This window comes from Pinus tabuliformis, chromosome 9, assembly GCF_031772625.1.
Source record: "Pinus tabuliformis cultivar Carrire ecotype Pingquan chromosome 9, CPIR1, whole genome shotgun sequence".
Taxonomy (NCBI): domain Eukaryota; kingdom Viridiplantae; phylum Streptophyta; class Pinopsida; order Pinales; family Pinaceae; genus Pinus; species Pinus tabuliformis.
The window spans coordinates 1,586,115,474-1,586,136,352 of record NC_142307.1 but is presented as its reverse complement, the minus strand read 5'-3'; positions in this window follow the sequence as shown (position 1 = coordinate 1,586,136,352).

The following is a 20,879-nucleotide window of genomic DNA, read 5'->3' as shown; positions in this document are numbered from 1 at the left end:
TAATCACGTAAGTTTAACAAATTTCATTTTGGTTTGAAAGTTTCTACAATATTACACTTAGGCATTTTAAGATGCCAATGACTTCACTACATAGCCCAAACCACAACCTATTCCCTAAAATACGATGATCCATAAATAGCCCAAACCACAAACTATTCCCTAAAATACGATGATCCATAAAAAGCAATTAAATGTAGAAAATTACACTTTAGATGAAGTTATTAACAACATGTGGTTTTTTATTACTTATCTTATATTAATCTCAGGGCCAAAACTTCTTATTCTCATGGCCAAACTAAATCAATTTTAAAATTGATCTTTAAATTTACATTCTCATGTTAACATAATATCATCTTTCTAAACTAACATATTTTTATATTTTATTTTCAAATTTAAACAATAAATAATAAGTAAAGACTTAAAATATTTTAATAAATTTTTTTATAAAATAAAATATATCACAGTAAACTTTTCATGTTCAGTATAAAGGTTTTAAAGGTAGATTTCTTATTTGCAATCCACATCATTAGATCTAAATGTAAAATAATTTTTATATTTATTTAATTTAATTTATAAAATAAGATATATCACAATAAACTTTTCTCCTTTAGTATAGATTTCCAAGGTGAATATCTTATTTACCATCCACATCTAATGTAGATATAAAATAATTTTTATATCTATTTAATTTAATTTATAAAATAAAATATATCACAATAAACTTTTCATGTTTAGTATAAAAGTTTCACAGAAGGATATCTTATTTACCATCCACATCATTAGATGTAAATATAAAATAATTTTTATATTTATATTTAATTAAATTTATTTTAATTACAAATATAAACTTACCATAATTAAATAAATAATTTATATATAAACTCACCACACCTTTTCAACTCCCACTGAATATTTAATCAAAATAACTACAAACATGACTCATTTCAAAGTACCAAATTAAATATATGACACCTACCGAGATATAAAAGTTAAATCCCTAGTTTGAATTTTGTTCCACCAAGCTTTTTCATTGCATTTTGGTCAAATTTACCCAAACAATTACCAAACATTTTGATATGATACCACAACTACGCCAGCCAGCCAACTATGATGCAGATTACCAACATTTAATGCCCATTGAAAACAATGGAATCACTACGTGGCCCTTGTTGATTGCACTTGTGGGTTGTCTTCCATCTCTCCTAACTTTATGCATAACTTGGTTTTTACTTCAACTCCATCCAATCTTACAAAGTTCAGATTTAATGGACAACTTCCTTCTAGTGGATCACCCCTCTAATTTCACAAGGACATGACGGTCCACATGCTTCTTTCTCTCCTGTGATGGACCCACATGCTTCTCTCTCAAGGGAAATGTGTGTATATTTACACTCATGTCCTTGCAAATGTCACTTTAACATAGGCTCGACTTATAATTTATTTGGATTCATTAACACCGAGTATCGTTTTGTCAGTTGGACGGGTCATTGTGTATCAGGTCCTATGATAGAAATTGGTGAGTCAAACTTCACATGCTTTGTTTGAAATTTTCTGGAAACTAGAAGCCAGTGAAGAATTTTTTTAAATATATCGTTTAAGGTTTTTTTATATATTTAAAAAACAATTACTTAAATTTAAAGTATTAGAGAATCAGAATCATCTTTTTATATAAGGTTAATAAATATATTTTACAATTTAAAATTTAAAATTGTAATGTTTGTTTTTATCTCTCTTGACATTAATAATTTATGTAATATTTTATACAAAATTATATATATATATATATATATATATTTTTTAAGAAAAAAAGTTTACTCAACCCAGCTAGAGTGAGATTATTGGTACATCTCTTATAATATTAATAATAATGTGTATTCAAATATATCTCAACCCAAAGGGCAAGAGTGAGATTGTTGGTACATCTCTTATAACATTAATAATAATGTCTACCTAATATAAATAATATCTTCCATCTTGGCCCAAAGGACCAGAGTGAGGTTATGATACATCTCTTATAACATTAATAATGTGTACCCAATATAATATAATATTTTATAATGGAAATCAACTTCCATCTCAGCCCAAAGGGTAAGAGTGATGTTGTTCGTACTAGGTCAGCCCACAATTATATTCATAATTATACTCACTTAAGAGTCATCTCAGTGTAAATGGACAACCCACAATTATACTCATGTAAGAGTGTTTTTCTCAGGCTCGAAGTCATTACAACAATATTTATCAAAGCATCAAAGCTCATCATGTCACCCATGAGAATTTGAACTTAAGTATAGAAGACAATAATCGTTTAGCCCAATCACGCAAGATAACCTCAATTAACATTTTCATAGTCTTTAGTTATATATAAAAATATAGTATAAACAAATCATATTAAAATAAAAAGAAAGGATATTTGTCAATACCTTTTTTTCAATGTTTTTAATCAACTCATAGTATAAAGTGTGAGTTATCTTATATTATATATGTGTGTGTGTACGCACACACGTGTAAGAGTATAAAATTGTATGTCTATTTTAATTTTGATTTTTTCAAGCACTAATTCATTTACATTTTATATTTTTAATTACTTCCCGTGTTTAATAAATCTAAAATTAAGATGAATATACACTAATCTATATTTACATATTTGATATTGAATATATATGTGATTTGTCGACAAAATTATTTTTTTATATATTTTCAACTGACATGTGTGGCACCACTTTCCATTTCATGGGGGTTTCTTATAATGAAACATGTCATTCAATTCATATAAGTAATCCTTTCACTAAGAGGATGTGACTCAAAGTAGAGATATCCATGTACAAGCAATCAAAGAAATATACTAAGAGTATATCGATGCTTGGAGCTCATGTAGACATCAATGTTATAAGGTTATATTGGAAGTGTGAGGAGTATGCTGGTAAGTAATCCTTTCACTAAGAGGATGTGACCCAAAGTAGAGATATCCATGTACAAGTAATCAAAGAAATATACTAAGAGTATATCGATGTTGGGAGCTCAAGTAGACATCAAGGTTATAAGGTTATATTGGAAGTGTGAGGTGTATGTTGGTACAAGAAGATTAGAGGTCAAAGTTGCATTACGGGAGCAAGGAAGAAAATACTACAAGAAGATTAGAGGTTAAAGTTTGTATTATGGGAGCAAGGAAGAAAATATTAGGGAAAAGTTTGAGAAGATTACTTAGAGTGAGTGTAAATTATATCTCAAGAATGTTGGGGAAAATAAATTAAAAAAAAAAAGACTTTAAGGGTAAAAATTTGGTAAATATATTGTATATATTATAAAGTACATAAGTGAAAAATCCCATAAGTGTCTAAGATACTTAACGCTACAAGACGAAGAAGAAAAATGCTTACTTTAAGGTCCAGAGACTTTGTGGGATGAATACGTTGGTAGAATTTAATAGAAATTTTTCCAATAATGGGTAATTTTCCTATCAAATATTGCCGATATTTATTGTTGGTCATTTAAAAAAAAAAACAACAAAAATACCCTAAAAAATGTTTTATTATATGGTAAAAATTGCCATTTTTGATAGGTAGAATTTTTTCAAATTCCAACCCTAGGTATATCTAAATAATGGGAACCAAACCTCAAGAGATGAAACGTGAACCTCAAGAGATGAAGAGTATACATCATCTTTAAGGCTAACAAGTCAAATTTCTAGTTAATATATTTCGTGTGCTTGGTTTGGCAGATAGAAAGGTTATAAGACAATAATTCGACAATTAGGGAGCTAATCTGAGTTCTACCCAACATAATACAAAAGGGAGTGATGACCTGAAGGGAAAGAGGGCACTACAAAGTATCTTAGATATCAAGGGCACAATATACATATTGCTAAAGATCATGAAAAAATAAATTAATTTATAACTTATGAAATGATGGATATATCAAGAGTCAAGACCCTACTTGATGTTTTAATAAAACATAATAAAGGGGTAAGCTTGGTGGTGAATATCATTATTGTCATCAATGAGTGAAACGTGTATAGGAACTACAAAAATATAGGTTAATAGATGACCTAGACATGGGCATAAATGATGTGGTGAGGCACTTAAAGTGGTTAAACTCAAGGAGAGAAGATGGAATTCCAAAGAGGAAGGCCATTACAAAAATTAATAAAACATAAGAAAAATGAATAGAGAGAAATTGTAAGGCTCTAGACTTGAATGGCTTTTGGAAACTCCATCACAAGATTGCCATAATGGTCATTGATTAGCATGAATGGAAATGACAAAAAGTCAATAGCTAGAGAGTCAATTTTGAGCACCTTTGCATGAGGGGAAGACACACCATCAACATGTCAAGAATCCTTGCCTAGAATGGGTACAAAATAGACTTTGGTAACTCACATTAGTTGGACACAACAAGAGAAGATGGTAAGAAAACTTAACAATGAAAGATAATGGAGGTTATAGTAAATGACCCTATTAGATCCACAAATATGATGCACGATGAACAAGATTGGCATAGAGAACTTAACTGGTTTTTATAGACTCGAGTGCTTATGTTACATGTAGACCAAAGAGTTGGGTGGTTCACACTAGCAGTTGTGATGGATGACAACATTTCTTTTAGGCATAAGCATCCATAGAACACAATCATGGGATGCGCTCATTTTGGGTACACATCCACTGAGCACATATCCCATTAGGTAATTTTGAGGTGAAAAATGAGTCTCAAAATGAAAAATGTACTAACAAAATCAACTTTAAAACAACCAATAGGATTCAACATGGCGATGTCATCCCTACGAGTAAATTTTTCCAGAGGTAAAAGAAGAAAACCATTTTTTCCATTGTATTTTTAACTTATCTCCTTATATGTTTACTCAAATTTCAAGTCTGGGCAATCAATGTATGCAGAATTAGATTTTGCATCCAATGAGTACTCATTTTGCATGCCTTTGAGTAGACCCGTATCGAAAAAAAATAATTGAAAATACATGGAAAAAGAATGTGTTTCTGAGTTGGGTGGTTCACATTGGTCATTGTGATGGATGGTAAAAGCTCTTTTAACCACAAGCACCCACAGAACACAATTGTAGTCTCAAAATGAAAAACGTACTAGTAAAATCAACTTTAAAAGAACTAATAGGATTCAACATGATGATGTCATCCCTAGGGTAAATATTTTTGGAGGAAAAAGAAGAAAACTATTTTTTTAATCGTATTTTTCTACTTATCTCCTTATAGGTTTACTCAAACCCCAAGTGTGAACACTCGTTGGATGCATAATTATATTCCACATCCAACGAGTGCACACTCTACATAATTTTGAGTAGATCCAAATCGATAAAAAAATATGAAATTACATGGAAAACAATGTGTTTCTTAAATTTTCATTTTTTCTTGATGTGGTTCTACTCAAAAGTATGTAGAGCATGCACTTGTTGGATGTGGAATATAGTTATGCATCCCACAAGTACCACACTTGAAATTTGAGTAAACCTATAAGGAGACAAGTTGAAAATACCATTAAACAAAAAATAGATTTCTTTCTTTTCATTTAAGAATTTATCTCTTATTTGGTTACTTTTACAATTATTTTATAATTTTTCTTAGGATGCCCATTTAGACCTCAAAATTCCTCTAATGATTAGGAACAACTCCATTGGGTGCACTTGTTGGGTACACTCTTGTCGAGTGCACTTGGATGCATAGGGCACACTTGTTGGGCACATGGCACATAGGTGCAACACCATTAGACATTAGATAATCAATGGACAGGTCATGATGAGAGCAAAGGCACCAACAGGCACAGTTGAAATTCATAATGTTGGCACTTGGACCAACTTATGCTTGGAGAGGCTCGCAAATGCAATATAGGCCTTGTATAAATAGTGGATGCCTCAAACGTACTAATGCATCAATCATCCATTGATCATTCACCAAGTCAATGTAAAGGAACTCTGCAATTGTGCTAATATCAAGGTTCACATGATAGGGTAAGTTGCACTAGCTAAGTAAGAATAAGAAGAAGACAACACCTGCAAGAGGTGAGCCTATGATAACTAAATGGGTTGGTTTGTGCAAGTCTATTGGGTAGTAGGCAAAAGGAAATATTGTCCTAAACTCATTGTACATCTATAATATATTTGCGGGTAGAAGGTTGTAACTCCCTTATTTGATATCTATAACATTCCTCATATAATAAGTTAAGGCACCTAGATTCGATGTTTCCTATACATGTGTGTTGCCAATCATTTATGTGTTGGATTTTACTATTCTTTGCTTTATTTTGTGTTGGAAAAATATCAAAATATTGGTTATTTTAAATTATTGCTATGATGTTTTAAAGGCCATGCTTGGACATGTACCTAATCTTGAATGGACTTGATTGAGATGTAGGACTTAGTTTCATTTGATAAATTGTAGATGTAAAGTTATGGGAATACCTTAAGTGAAAAGGCATAGATTGGCTGTAGTAGGTGCACACTAGCCAAGTCATTATGGTGGAGGAAATGTGATGTCGCATGACCTTAGGTGTCAAAATAGACTTGGAAGATACTCAAGTTTCCAAAGAAATATTTGGGAAAATTATAGGTTTGTGACAGGTGGTATCAAAGCTTAGTTTGAGATAGTTTGGGTGCTTGGCACCACTACCACTATGAGAAGGGATATCAAATAGTTATTCATCACATTGTAATGAACTTAAGGAAAAGTAGTAGGCTTTGGGACAAGTGGGAAAGTAACCACAAGAGTGGATTGAATATTATAAAGCATAAACTTATTTCCTTGTTGCAGTAGGAAATCAAGAAAATTTGTACCCATAGAAGGATGATTTCTATTATTATTTTAGGAATAATGTAGGTTTGAGGTAGCAAGGTGAACCAAGTCATTGAGACTTGGGTAAAATTTTAAAATATGCTTAGAGGGCCAACCCATTTCTAGGTTATGATATGGAAATCATTGACAAATAATCATGGAAAAATAAGATGGAATTCATGGAAGTGGAATTAGAAAATTAGGATCAAGAGATCTATCAATTATAACAAGCACGTATCATGAAGTTGGAACAAACTAGCACACTAGATGATGCTTGGGTTTAAAAGTTGTATACTTTCATAAACTAAGTAGAGACGTGATTGTTTCTTGAGTAGGGATCACTCAACAGGAAGGATGCCCAAGATGACAACAATATTACCACAAGGAAGAAACTAAAATTTCCTAATTCCAAAAGTGAGATTACTTCTTGTCTCCTTTGTTACCAGAATCAGTTTTCCGTGGATTGTATACCTTTAAAGAATAAGTTGAAAGACTTGGAACAAATTCAAGGAAACCAAATTTGAAGGTGAAGCTAGCGACATTATGAGAAACCCAAGTATAACATGCTTCAAAGGAAATTTTGGAGATTATAGGAGACTTGATAGTAGGTTTGGGAAAGTTCATGGAAAAATGCCATGCGTGTGGTTTGCAAAATGAAAGCATGAAGGGTCTTGAGTGAAAGAAACTGAAAATTAATTGAAAAGCTAAGGAGGTTTTGTGAATGCAGTTGTGAGTAGGTTGAAGATGCCAATCTTTGTAAACATTGGTGCAACCCACAAAACATTGTAAGTGAAAGGAACACTACACCACTTCATTGTAAGCCTAGTAACATGGCCACATTTAAGGTGATGAAATCAACAATGAATCCAGCAATAAGAGTTGTTCATTCTACACCTCTGAAATTTGGGGAACAATTTGGGAGTTTAGGCTTGAAAGTGGCTCCATTGGATGACTATACAATCATATTAGGGAAAGACTTTCTCAAGATTTCCAAAAAAAAATCCTATGCCCTATGAGAATCATTTGATGTTCTTAGATGGAACAAATATTTATGTTGTGCCTATGATGACTAGAAGGAAGTTGGGAAGGATGTTAAGAATTTCATTAATGAAGTTGATTGAGGAAACTAATGAATCCATAGATGGGCCTTGCGATGTTTCACAACAACAACAAGATTTGGTTTTGGGAAAAGTAGGCTTGGGTGCCAAAGATCATAAAAACTATATGAAGAGAAAATTAGTAGCATTAGAGATTTTGGTGGAATTAGTATTGAAAAATACTAATCTATTATGCACTTTGAGGAAATTTAGAAAGAGATATGTTGGAGGTAAGGATGAAATTGCAATAGAAGTGGTTGTGAAGGTCATTGGGAAAGGTACTCACTAAGAAATTACTTGTCGCACAAGAAATTATGCATCAGAAAAGAGAGGGGCCATATGGATGGTTCATTTTGTATGAAAAATAGTCTAAATGATGGGTACGAACAATGCACGGAGGAACCCACCCAACAAGACTTTTAGTTGGAAAGAAAAGTGGAAGGTGAATATTTCCCTAATTGTGATGTAGCTGATATCGTAGAGTTTTCGAAATTAGCCATGAGGATCTATGATTTCCAATTAAATGTAGATCTATTTCAAGAATTGGGCGATAAACCATCAAAGGTGGAGTTGATTTTCAAAAACTTAAGCATGAAGCACAAGTCAAATAATTTGGTTGGTAGTAGCCTTAGCACCTACTTTCCATCTTATTTTATTGAACAAGTTGCAAAGTGGCTCATTACCTAGGAGAAAGCAATGGAGTATAAAGCACCTGTGGAAAAGAGCCCTTGGAAAATTTTGTTTTGGAGAATACTTAATAGTATGGAGGTAAAGTTAGTGATTTTCCTTAGTTCGAAAAAGTTGTACAAAATGACTAAAGCGTGGATGGAAAAATGTATTTTGGACATGAAGATGTGGATTCTTATGGATTGGGCATTGTATTTAGATTGATCACCCAACTAGTTCAAGGCATGGGAGAGATAAATATACAAAATCATCTAAAATTTGGTAAAAAAATTGATGCAATTATTAGATTTGAAGGGTGCAACACATGGACATTATTTTGGTATTCTTGATGAAGGTTAGATTGTAAAATAAATAGATAGTTGCAACAATGTTGCAACAATGTTGGATTTGAATTTCAATCTCAACAAAATCTAGTAGTAGCAAATAAGACATCTAAGAGTTATTGTTGGTAGAAGTTAGTAAAAGGCACTTTTTGAAGGGAAGAATTGGACAATACATAGTCACATAGAAATTTTGGCAATAATAGTCTGGAGGAGTAGAAGAAGTCAATTATGGAAGGATGCATGGATCTAGAAAACAAAATTGAAGGATAGAAGTTTCTTGAGGATGTTTTTAAGGATGGAAACAACTTTTAATTAGAGGGGGGATGTAAGGCCCTTACCTTGAACAACTTAAGGGACCTCCACTAAGCGATAACCATGGTGGTCATTAATCAACCTAGATGGACATGAAGAAAATTTGGTGTCTAAAAAAGTTGATTTTGGGTCCCCTTGCATGATGGAAAGGGGCACCAAGGAAATGTTAGGCACCCTTGCTTAAAAAAAGTGCATTATAAACCTTGGAAACTCACATGAGTTGCATGCACCAAGAGAACTTGGCAAGGGAAGGCATAGTATGGGTTATGGTAAATGAACCCATCCAAAGTAAGTAAGATGCATTATGAAAAATATTGGCATAGATAAATTGAACATTTTTTATTGACTTGGGTACTTGGGCTACATGTGGATCCAAGGAATTGGGTGGTATATGGTGAGCCCCAGTATTGCAGCAATAATGCTGCAACTCCTAGAACTCCCTTCTTTAATTTTATCAACCCGGTAGTTCGTAACAAACTTGGAAGCGACGGTGCTGTATGCACAAGTACTAGCTCTTGCCGCAGATGTCACTTGGTCAGCTGGCACAAGTCCGCTAGGAGCTTAAGCCAACTTCTATGAGCTCTTAGAAGAAGCTTTTTAACTGATGGACGAAAGCTAACTCAAAGAAGGCTAATCTACTTGCAGAAAGAAACTGGAAAGCTGAAAGGAAATGTAAACCCTAGCAAACCCTAATTTTACCAGCTAGCCCTACTGATGCAAGAAAGAGGATGCAAGCTACTAAAAGAGATGCCATTGACTTCTAGGAAGGTAAAATGCATGTGTCTAAGCTACTTCTACAGTAACATCTAAAAGAAACATCTTTTTGTATTTTTGAATAAGTTGTTAGAATTATCATGCATGTGCTTTTAACTGGTTTTGACTGTGCAGAGGTGGATTGGCGAGAGGAAATGCTTGGAGGAGGTCGGGAAGGTTCAGAGAGGGCCTAAGGGGTCCCTGGCACCCTTCCAGAGAGTTTCACAGAGTTTGGCTATCAAGAAACCTCATTCATGAGCTTCTACAGGAAGTCTGCATGGGTTCTACATGATGTTCTGGAATTTCTACAGGATGTCTGTAATTTTTCTACAGGATGTTCAGAAATGGGATTTTGGAGGATGGATGGAGGAAGAAAGATGAAGGAGTGGGTATGGAGGTGAGATAGGGGTGTGAGGATGTCCAGGACTTGGTGAATGAGGCTGAAGAGTGGCTAAGGTGATTGGGTTGGTTCAAAGATAAGAGAAGCAATGTTGTGTGAGAGTATAGGAACTAGGGCAGAGTGTGAAAACGTACCAAATGAGAGGCAAGAATCTAAGTTAGGGGATGGAGCAGATGGGATTGATGGAGTACAGGTGGATGGAGAGGTATTACAGGCGCTCTGCACGTTATCTTTCGAATTAGACAAATGAAGACTTGGAAAATCAAGAAGCTAATTACTTTGACCTAATCTGACCTAGATAACAGCAAAGAAATGGAACAGAAGTTTATTTGCATTGAAACCATGTATACCAACTATGCAGCGAAGCAATCAAGACTCTGAACATGTAACCAACTTCTGCAAATAAAAATCGAACACTAATACTTGCATGGCGAAGCAAAGACTGTGTTTTTGTTGGCAGCAAGGTCACCTTGATCCCAGCTCCTAATCCCACTATGGGAGAGGTGAAATCAGAGATGCTTGATGGCCTTTTTTTGAAGCTCTTCCCTGTTAATAACCTATCAACTCAATCTGAACATAAAAAGCCTTTATAATCATCCAAAAGAAATCTAAATAACAAAGCAAGATTTAAATCTAAATAACAAATTTTATTCTAAGAATGCAGCAAAAACACATAAAGATAAACAAAGGAGGTATTGGGAACTTGAGATGGGCCCAACCCTAAGAGCTACAGCCTCCTAAGAGAGATTTAGAGCTGGTGCAAAGTTGGATTCATCTTTATTAAGCAAGAAATAATATTTACATCAAAAACTGTCCACAAGGGAAAAACTTGAAAATGTGCTGAAATGCAAAGCTAGCCTACTGCCTAAAAAATGACTAAAATCAATCTACAAACTAGCTAACTTCTGCCTACAAAGTGACTAACTGAAATGAGACCCTAAGCCTTCTTATTTATACAAATTGAGGACCCCAATAGCCCTCCTAAACTTTAGGAACTCAGCTGCCAAAACTTCTAGTTAACAACACTTTTACTAGCACTTGCTCGGCTGCCCTTGTGATAATCGATTTGGTGGCCCTTGAACTCCGAGCTGATGGTGGAGAATTCGAGGTAAGGGCCCATAAATGAAGGGGACACCTTCCTTAAAATACTCTCCACGAATTTGGTTGCCAAGTGCTCATTTAAAGCTTTGATTTTGTCTCAAAATTGACTAAAAATCTGCACAAAGCACCCATTAGACTTGTTGGCATAATGACTAACCCAATTCACTCTATTAGCATAAATATAATAAAAAACATGCAATAAACTAATGAGAATGGTGGATTAAGTCGAATTAGGAGGTTGAATGATCCCATATAATTATCCATTTTTGGGGCTCATCATCACCCCCTACTGAAAGTGTTGCTCATCCTCTGAGCAACCAATCTATCTCCTCATCTTTGATGGCCTTGGTGGCCTCCCTGTCATGCCAAGCTTCTGAAGTGATGTCCTCTTCTCGGTCATGAAACCATGCTTTTCTCTCTGCTTCTTCCCACTGCCTGCTCCTTTTCCTAGAGAATTCTCAGCTTCCTGTAGAACTGTCTCAGCATCTTGTAGAGAGGCTGTTGTGTCCAACATTTTCATTCTTTCTCTCCAGGTGGATGTCTTCGGGCTTCCCCGTTCATAGGTGATGGATGCCTTGGAGGGAGACCTCTCCTTTTGTGTAGCTGGGGTGTCTACAATCGTGATTGGTTCTTTTGACGGTGGCTGGGGTCTGCCAGTCTTTATCCTCACGCTCCTTCTTGCCTTAATATATAGGGAAGGCTCCCTCTTTCGCTTCCCTTTCTGCTTTGGAGATGTGCTTAGGGTGGCCAGCACAGATGCTGCCTCCCTGGCTAAAATCTCAGGTGATTTTCCCTTTTTGTTCCTCTGTTTCTAGACTTCCTATAGAAAGTCCTGTGCTGACTGTTTTCTGGCTTCCTGTAGAAACAATTTTCATGCTTCCTGTAGAAATTGTTTTAACTGTTTTGGTCTGCTTGGCTGGATTTGGCTCTTCCTCCTTTTTTCCTCTTATTTTGTCTTCTCTGCCTCTGTTAACTTGCTTCCTCCCGCTCTGTTTTGGCTTTCTTCTCATCTTGTTTAGCTTCTGCCTTCTCTGTTGTAGTCTTTTTCTTTCATGTTCTTCTTTTGTTTTGCCCTCTACTTGAATGATTTGTGCTCCCTCATCATTGGTTTTTTCACATTATTCAGGCTTGATTCTTCCCTAGAATTGCATCGCTTCTTTTGCATAAACATGCAACAAATAAAACTATTTGTTTTCTTCTTCTCTTGAAGCCAAAAATTTTGCAAAAACCCGTGTTTTCTTCAAAAAAGATAGCTCATTGCCCCTCTTGTAAACTTGTTACTGCTCCTGGAATGTTCGTGTTTTTCACAAAAACAACTCCAATTTTTCCTCTCTTCAAACTTTTCCAAGCTGAATTTGCTTCTTAGTTTTCGAAAAGAAATCAATTTTTTTTTACAGATCAAAGAACAAATAACATAGTTTTTTTCTAGAAAGTGGACAGTCTTGCAAATTCATTTTTTCACACAGGCTTAGTTCCTATGGTTGCAGCTCTCTTTTCAAAAGAAGGTGAGAAAGAAGAAGCTAGACTTCGAATGCATAGGGGAAAAAGAACTGTGTAGAACTCAAAAAATATGTAAGCAGACTTTTCACCTTTTTTCAATGTGCAGGCAGACTTTTCCTCTCATTTTTTTAATTTAATTCCGTGTTCAATTCACCATTTTGCACCAACAAATCATGCACAATGAAGTTTCCCCAATCCTACCTCATTTGGAGCTTGAAATTTGCCGAAAATCCCAGGTTTTCTTTCTGCATGGTTGTTTTCTGCGTTTCCTGTAGAAGACTTCCTGTAGAATGAAACTGCGCTTCCTGTAGAGCCCGATAGGCGGGAATTTTTTTAAAAAATGGCAGAAATCTTGAGAAATCAGGCAGGAATCTTACAGAGGACCACTGGTTAACTGATCTGGACGTGGTGGACGCATGCTCCAGTTGTGACCGTAGTTGAACAGAGGGTGGTGAGAGTCAGCCGAGCATTTTTGTAATTGCTGCATGATTTGTGGTGAGGGAGTGAAGTGGCCAGGTGTACGTGGCCACATGCAGATGGTAGTGTTGTTCATGAACTGTATGTTTTCCCCTTGTAATCACTGCCATCAATTGCACTAAGGTTTAAACGGCCAACACTCCCGATTGTTTTAATTTTCACGTGAGTCGACTGTCCACGTGCACTGCATGACTTCCGGCTGAGCGCTAGAGAAGGCAATGTCAGGTTAACCTTTCCAGATTCGAGGCTTAATCCCACCACTCCATTCGTTCATGCAGTTCTTCAATTAGATTCATGCAATAGAGGAACAAGTTTTAGTCACATACCTGGAAGTCGAATGGTTGTTGTGAGGTGCTTTTTGCTGCTGCATGCATTTGTTTCGGTGGTTGCATGATGGCTTGGCTGCTGATTCATGGTTGTTTTCTTGTGTAGGTATCCTCTGGTTGGATCCACACTACAGGAGCTGGCTTCCACGTTCAGATCTGCACCCTCAAGCTGCTGATGTTGATTTTCCACAGGACAGAAACTTGTTTTCGCCATTGCTCCCGAACGATAGATCAGATCGATCTGAAACTTTCTGAGCATGTTCCTATCATCATTATGCACCTCCCATAGCAAAATTGCGATCAATGGATGCACAGATTTCGAGAAAAACAGAAAATGGTTGAAGATTACAGAGATCAATTTCTCGGAAACCGTGCATCGGAATCAGCTGAAACTGCTTGGGTAGGCTACTATCACCCATGTGCATCTCCCCATGAAACAGGTTTTGAAACAGATGCATGGATATGGAGAAAATGCAAAAATGGCTGAAGGTGATGGAGGCTGATTTCTTGGAAACCGTGCACCGGAATGGGCTGAAATTGCTCGGGCATGTTGCCATCGTCCCTATATAACTCCCCCTGTAACAGTTTTACAAATGGATGCATGGTTTTCAAGCTAGGGAAAAAACAAATTCTGTTCTATGTATTTTTTCTTCAAAGCATTCTGCAAGTTTTTGCATGGTAGAAAAAATGAGCTTGGGCTATGATGCAGGCATGGAGATGATGGAGGAGGAGTTTGAAGATAGCAGGAAGACTTCTGAACCCTTGAGGAAGCTAGCATGTTCGCCAAACTACCTTTTTGAAATTCATTTCTAGCTTCCTTTAATTTCTACAGGGACTTCCTGTAGAAGCACGATGAGGTGGAAAAAATGATGGAGAAAGGTGAGGGATGGAAACAGGGGTGCTTGCAGGCCTAACCAACAGATTCTAACCATCATATTCCATTTTAAAATTGATTTTGGTTCGTCCGAAGGTTCTACATGATGTTTCAAAACTTCCTGTAGAAACGCTTGGAACTTCCTGTAGAAAAGCCTGGAACTTCTTGTAGAAAGCCAAATCCTGACCTGAATGTGACCAAATCCTAGGAGAGGTGAGTGGCCATGGAGGGAGTGTCTGAAGGGATGTCCTGGAGCCTGGTACAGACTCCTGTCCTCATTTTGCGCACCCCTCTTTTCCTACAAAGTATTCACTGCAACCTGCAATTTTTCACAGAGATTAGTCTTGCTCTCTTTTTTTTTTCTTTTTTTCTTTCTTTTTTTTGAAAGAAACTAGGTCACCTCATGGAAGTTTTCACCCTAATTTCCTGCCTTGGGCGCCTCCAAGGGAGGTTTTCACCTAGGGATCTTATTCTCTTTTTCTTGTCTCTTTTTTCTTCTTTTTTTTCAACCCATTGACCGCCTCATGGAGGTTTTCAATCAATGAGCCAATCTAAGGCACCTCCGAGGAGGTTTTCACCTTAGATTTTTCCTCTTATTTCCATTTTTCCATTTTTTTTCTTTTTTCTTTTTTCTTTTTTTTCTCTTTTTTCTACCCTACCATACTTGAAAAACAAAATTCTTTTCAAGTAGAAGAATACTTCCAATGGAGCCATGTGCACATCGAGATTAGAGACAAGATGATGTGGAGGCTTGAAATGCATGCTTTGACAACTATCCGAATTTTAGAGACCAAATGATTTGACTTTGAATGGATCGAACATAGCTGAAGAAGAGAGTACTTCTGCAACTTAGTGACCGTCTGGAACCATGTATCAATATAGCTTTGATATCCTTGGTCCTTTTGCTGATCTGGATCATTCTCCATATATTCTTCTATCATGACCTTCACATCTTCCTCTTTGTGCTGATTTTTCTCTTGACTACATGGAGGGTTTGATGGTAACCATGAGGGAGCTTTCTTGATCTCTGCTTCTGATGTCTTCTCTTCATCAAGTGCAGCCCACGGTGCTTTGATCTCCTCTTTTGAATCTTCTTTTGCCCTTGGTCCTTCAATGTTGTCAATATAATCTCTGTTTTGAAACACTCTTCCTGAGCTATGGTGAAGATCATTGAGCTCAAGAGGAGTCATTTGGACATGTTGTGCCTTAGCTTTACAATTGGGTTGAGCTACTCCAATGGACATGTTTGGAAATGGTGGTATGGGTAGCTGAGTGGGGGCGTATATTTGAGATGGATGTGGATGGGGTTGTGGTTGGGCAGGAATTTGGGGCTGCCTTGGTGGAGGAGGAGGCGATGGTTGCGGTTGAGCAGGTGGTGGAGGCAAAGGAGTGGGAGGAGAGTTGTATTGGGGCCTCCACCCTTGATGAGGTGCATTCCACTGAGGCTGTGGCTGAGCATAAGAGTGAAATGAATGAGCAGCTGGTTGGGCATAATATGGAGATGGATCCGACCAAGGAGGGGGTGTGGACCAGGAAGGATGAGCAGGGGGACCCCAAGAAGGCATGGAAGTGGCTGGATAGGGGTCGTAATAGGTATGGGATGTCCCTTACATTCCCTGCTGGTAAGGTATGGGTCCATGTGGCCTCCTTTGGTTCAGATAATAGAGTGGTTCAGTGGCTCCTTTTGCCCTCTGATATGCATCTTTGATTCCAGGCAAGGAAGGACATTGATTCGTAGGATGGTATTCTTCACAGACGAAAAATACTTCTAGGTAGTGCATTGGACATTCGTTCCTAGGATGTTTTCTAGTGCACCTGGGACAAAAGATGGCCAAAGCTCTCTTGGCTTCCTCTTGCTTCCTTTGGATCCACAAGGTATCCAGTTGCATGGCAAGAAACTGCCTCATATCACTCTTGAAATCTTCCATCTGATTTGCAAATTCGTTTTCGGACAAGGTACTGCTCCCAACATTTCTATTTGTAGCCATTTGCTCTAGAGTAATGTTTTCTTCTTCTTCTTCCCTTGAGGTTCTTCAAATATGTCTTGTAGTCCACCTAAGGGTTCTTTAATCACAGCCATCGAAGAAGAGAGAAGGTTGGCTGTGTGAAGCAGTGGGGGCGTTGTGCAATCATTTTTCTGAATTATCTCTACTCCTACAAGGCATGAAAGGAAATATTTTTGGTTGATTTTTGTTTCTTTTTTTTGCTTGTACCTGCAAAAACTAAAATAGATTGAACTGCAACTAACTATCTTACTGAAATGAAAATGCGGAATTGAAATGAAAGCAGGAAATGACTAATCTATTTTGCTCAAATGAAATTGCAGGAATGAAATGCTAGTCTACGCTTGCAAAATTGAAATTGCGGAATTGAAATGCTAATCTACGCTTGCAGAATTGAAATTGCGGAATTGAAATGCTAATCTATGAAAGCAGGAAATGTCTAATATACTTTTGCGGAAATGAAATAAACTACTTAGCAGAAGGTTGTAGTAGAAAATAGAAGAAAAGCAGCAATCACCAATACTCTGACGCTTCCCCGGCAATGGCGCCAAAAAGAGTGGTGAGCACCAGTATTGCAGCAATAATGTTGCAACTCCTGGAACTCCCTTCTTTAATTTTATCAACCCGGTAGTTCGTAACAAACTTGGAAGCGACGGTGCTGTATGCACAAGTACTAGCTCTTGTCGCGGCTGTCACTTGGTCAGCTGGCACAAGTCCGCTAGGAGCTTAAGCCAACTTCTATGAGCTCTTAGAAGAAGCTTTTTAACTGATGGACGAAAGCTAACTCAAAGAAGGCTAATCTACTTGCAGAAAGAAACTGGAAAGTTGAAAGGAAATGTAAACCCTAGCAAACCCTAATTTTACCAGCTAGCCCTACTGATGCAAGAAAGAGGATGCAAGCTACTGAAAGAGATGCCATTGACTTCTAGGAAGGTAAAATGCATGTGTCTAAGCTACTTCTACAGTAACATCTAAAAGAAACATCTTTTTGTATTTTTGAATAAGTTGTTAGAATTATCATGCATGTGCTTTTAACTGGTTTTGACTGTGCAGAGGTGGATTGGCGAGAGGAAATGCTTGGAGGAGGTCGGGAAGGTTCAGAGAGGGCCTAAGGGGTCCCTAACACCCTTCCAAAGAGTTTCACAGAGTTTGGCTATCAAGAAACCTCATTCATGAGCTTCTACAGGAAGTCTGCAGGGGTTCTACAGGATGTTCTGGAATTTCTACAGGATGTCTGTAATTTTTCTATAGGATGTTCAGAAATGGGATTTTGGAGGATGGATGGAGGAAGAAAGATGAAGGAGTGGGTATGGAGGTGAGATAGGGGTGTGAGGATGTCCAGGACTTGGTGAATGAGGCTGAAGAGTGGCTAAGGCGATTGGGTTGGTTCAAAGATAAGAGAAGCAATGTTGTGTGAGGGTATAGGAACTAGGGCAGAGTGTGAAAATGTACCAAATGAGAGGCAAGAATCTAAGTTAGGGGATGGAGCAGATGGGATTGATGGAGTACAGGTGGATGGAGAGGTATTACAGGTGCTCTGCATGTTATCTTTCGAATTAGACAAATGAAGACTTGGAAAATCAAGAAGCTAATTACTTTGACCTAATCTGACCTAGATAACAGCAAAGAAATGGAACAGAAGTTTATTTGCACTGAAACCATGTATACCAACTATGCAGCGAAGCAATCAAGACTCTGAACCTGTAACCAAGTTCTGCAAATAAAAATCGAACACTAATACTTTCATGGCGAAGCAAAGACTGTGTTTTTGTTGGCAGCAAGGTCACCTTGATCCCAGCTCCTGATCCCACTGAGGGAGAGGTGAAATCAGAGGTGCTTGATGGCCTTTTTCTAAAGCTCTTCCCTGTTAATAACCTATCAACTCAATCTGAACATAAAAAGTCTTTTTAATCATCCAAAAGCAATCTAAATAACAAAGCAAGATTTAAATCTAAATAGCAGATTTTATTCTAGGAATGCAACAAAAACACATAAAGATAAACAAAGGAGGTACTGGGCACTTGAGATGGACCCAACCCTAAGAGCTACAACCTCCTAAGAGAGATTTAGAGCTAGTGCAAAGTTTGATTCATCTTTATTAAGCAAGAAATAATATTTACATCAAAAACTGTCCACAAGGGAAAAGCTTGAAAATGTGCTGAAATGCAAAGCTAGCCTACTGCCTAAAAAATGACTAAAATCGAATTACAAACTAGCTAACTTCTGCCTATAAAGTGACTAACTGAAATGAGGCCCTAAGCCTTCTTAGTTATACAAATTGAGGACCCCAACAACCCTCCTAAACTTTAGGAACTTGGCTGCCAAAACTTGTAGTTAACAACACTTTTACTAGCACTTGCTCGGCTGCCCTTGTGATAATCGATTTGGTGGCCCTTGAACTCCGAGCTGATCGTGGAGAATTCGAGGTAAGGGCCCATAAATGAAGGGGACACCTTCCTAAAAATACTCTCCACGAATTTGGCTGCCAAGTGCTCATTTGAAGCTTTGATTTTGTCTCAAAATTGACTAAAAATCTGCACAAAGCACCCATTAGACTTGTTGGCATAATGACTAACCCAATTCACTCTATTAGCATAAATATAATAAAAAAAATGCAATAAACTAATGAGAATGGTGGATTAAGTCGAATTAGGAGGTTGAATGAGCCCATATAATTATCCATTTTTGGGTCTCATCAGTATACACCTTGGAGTTGCAATGGAAAACAAAAGTGAATTTGGGAACAAGCAATATTAGAGTGTAATCATAGGTTTCACTCGTCGAGTGCACATCCACTATACACACATACATTAGCCTACGCACATCCATTGCATGTGCATTTTAAGTGAACACTTTCCCATTTCATTTGGGTACCTTGGGTTCACTTGTTGGGTGCATGGCAGTTTGGGCATGTTCGATGAAAGTTGTCATTGATTTCAAAGGGTGAATAGGTTATTGTTGAGCAATGTTGTCATTGATGTCAAAGCCCCAATCTTAGGGATGATGCCCTAGATTTGGGATCATCAAATCATGTGATAATAGTTCAAGAAGCCCTAAAGAGAAAAAGGGTTTAAGCCCTCAAATGAAAAATTGGCAGTCAAAATAAAATCAAGGAAAAGGTGGTCAAAGCCATAGAAAATTTAAGGAAGGACTATATAATCACGTAGCCCTCACCAACACCTTTCCAATGGTATATGGAACTCCCTCTAACTCCTCATAGTTGAAGATAAATTATTTTTGGATTTTTGATGCTCCATTTGGATACCCTATTTTTAAATGCATTTTTACTCCATTTACCTAGCTCAAATGGAAGTATAAAATATATGGTTGGAAATATTATTTCGATACCTTTCCAATGGTGTATGTAACTCCCTATAACTCCTCATGGTTGAGGAGAAATGTTTTTTTGAATATTCACTATACATTTTTCCAATTGGACAAGACAGTCCAGCCAGTGGACAAGTTAGCCTAGTCTATACCCAAAATGCACTATATAAAGGAGTGAGGAGGAGTCATTTTTCAATTTTCTCGAGGAAAATTAAGATATGTTGAAACAAGCAAAGAAAAGAAGTGTTTATGGGTTTCATATCTCATGAACAGGAAGTGAGGAGAGGTCGAATTGGGGAGGCTATCTATATAAGGAATTTTGGCACAAAATTTTTGAGGTTCTTTTTGGCATCATTCTTATAGAAGTTGGAGCATATCTTGAAGTTACTCTTGTAGAAATTTGGATAAGATCTTGAATTTATTCTTGTAAAAATTTGGAGCAGATCTTGAAGTGATTCTTGTAGAAGTTTGGAGAAGATCTTGAAGTCATTCTTATAGATGTTTGGGTCAAACCTTGATGTCATCCTTGTAGAAGTATTGAAGCAGATTCAAGTTACCTTTTAAGGCAGATCAACGGTCTTTTTTAGGTATACTTGAACTACTAAAATTAGAATATGAGGTTTGTTCTAAGGCATATCTAAAGAATTTGATTGAAGATATGAATTAGAATCTATTTCGTCGCATTAGAGGTCAAAGTTATAGTGGCATACTTATTGGAGTAGATCTAAAGTTGAATATGTTTAGGTATAGATAACAATGATTATATATTGTTTCATTTGGGACATTATCCCTGGTACGGGAGCCTAAGAGTTTTGTTATTTCTTTTATTGTTGAGGGTGGCAGGGTGGTGCTAGGGAAGGAAGTTGTAGCTTCCTTCAAGATTTTGTTGCCTCCTTCCAATGGATGCT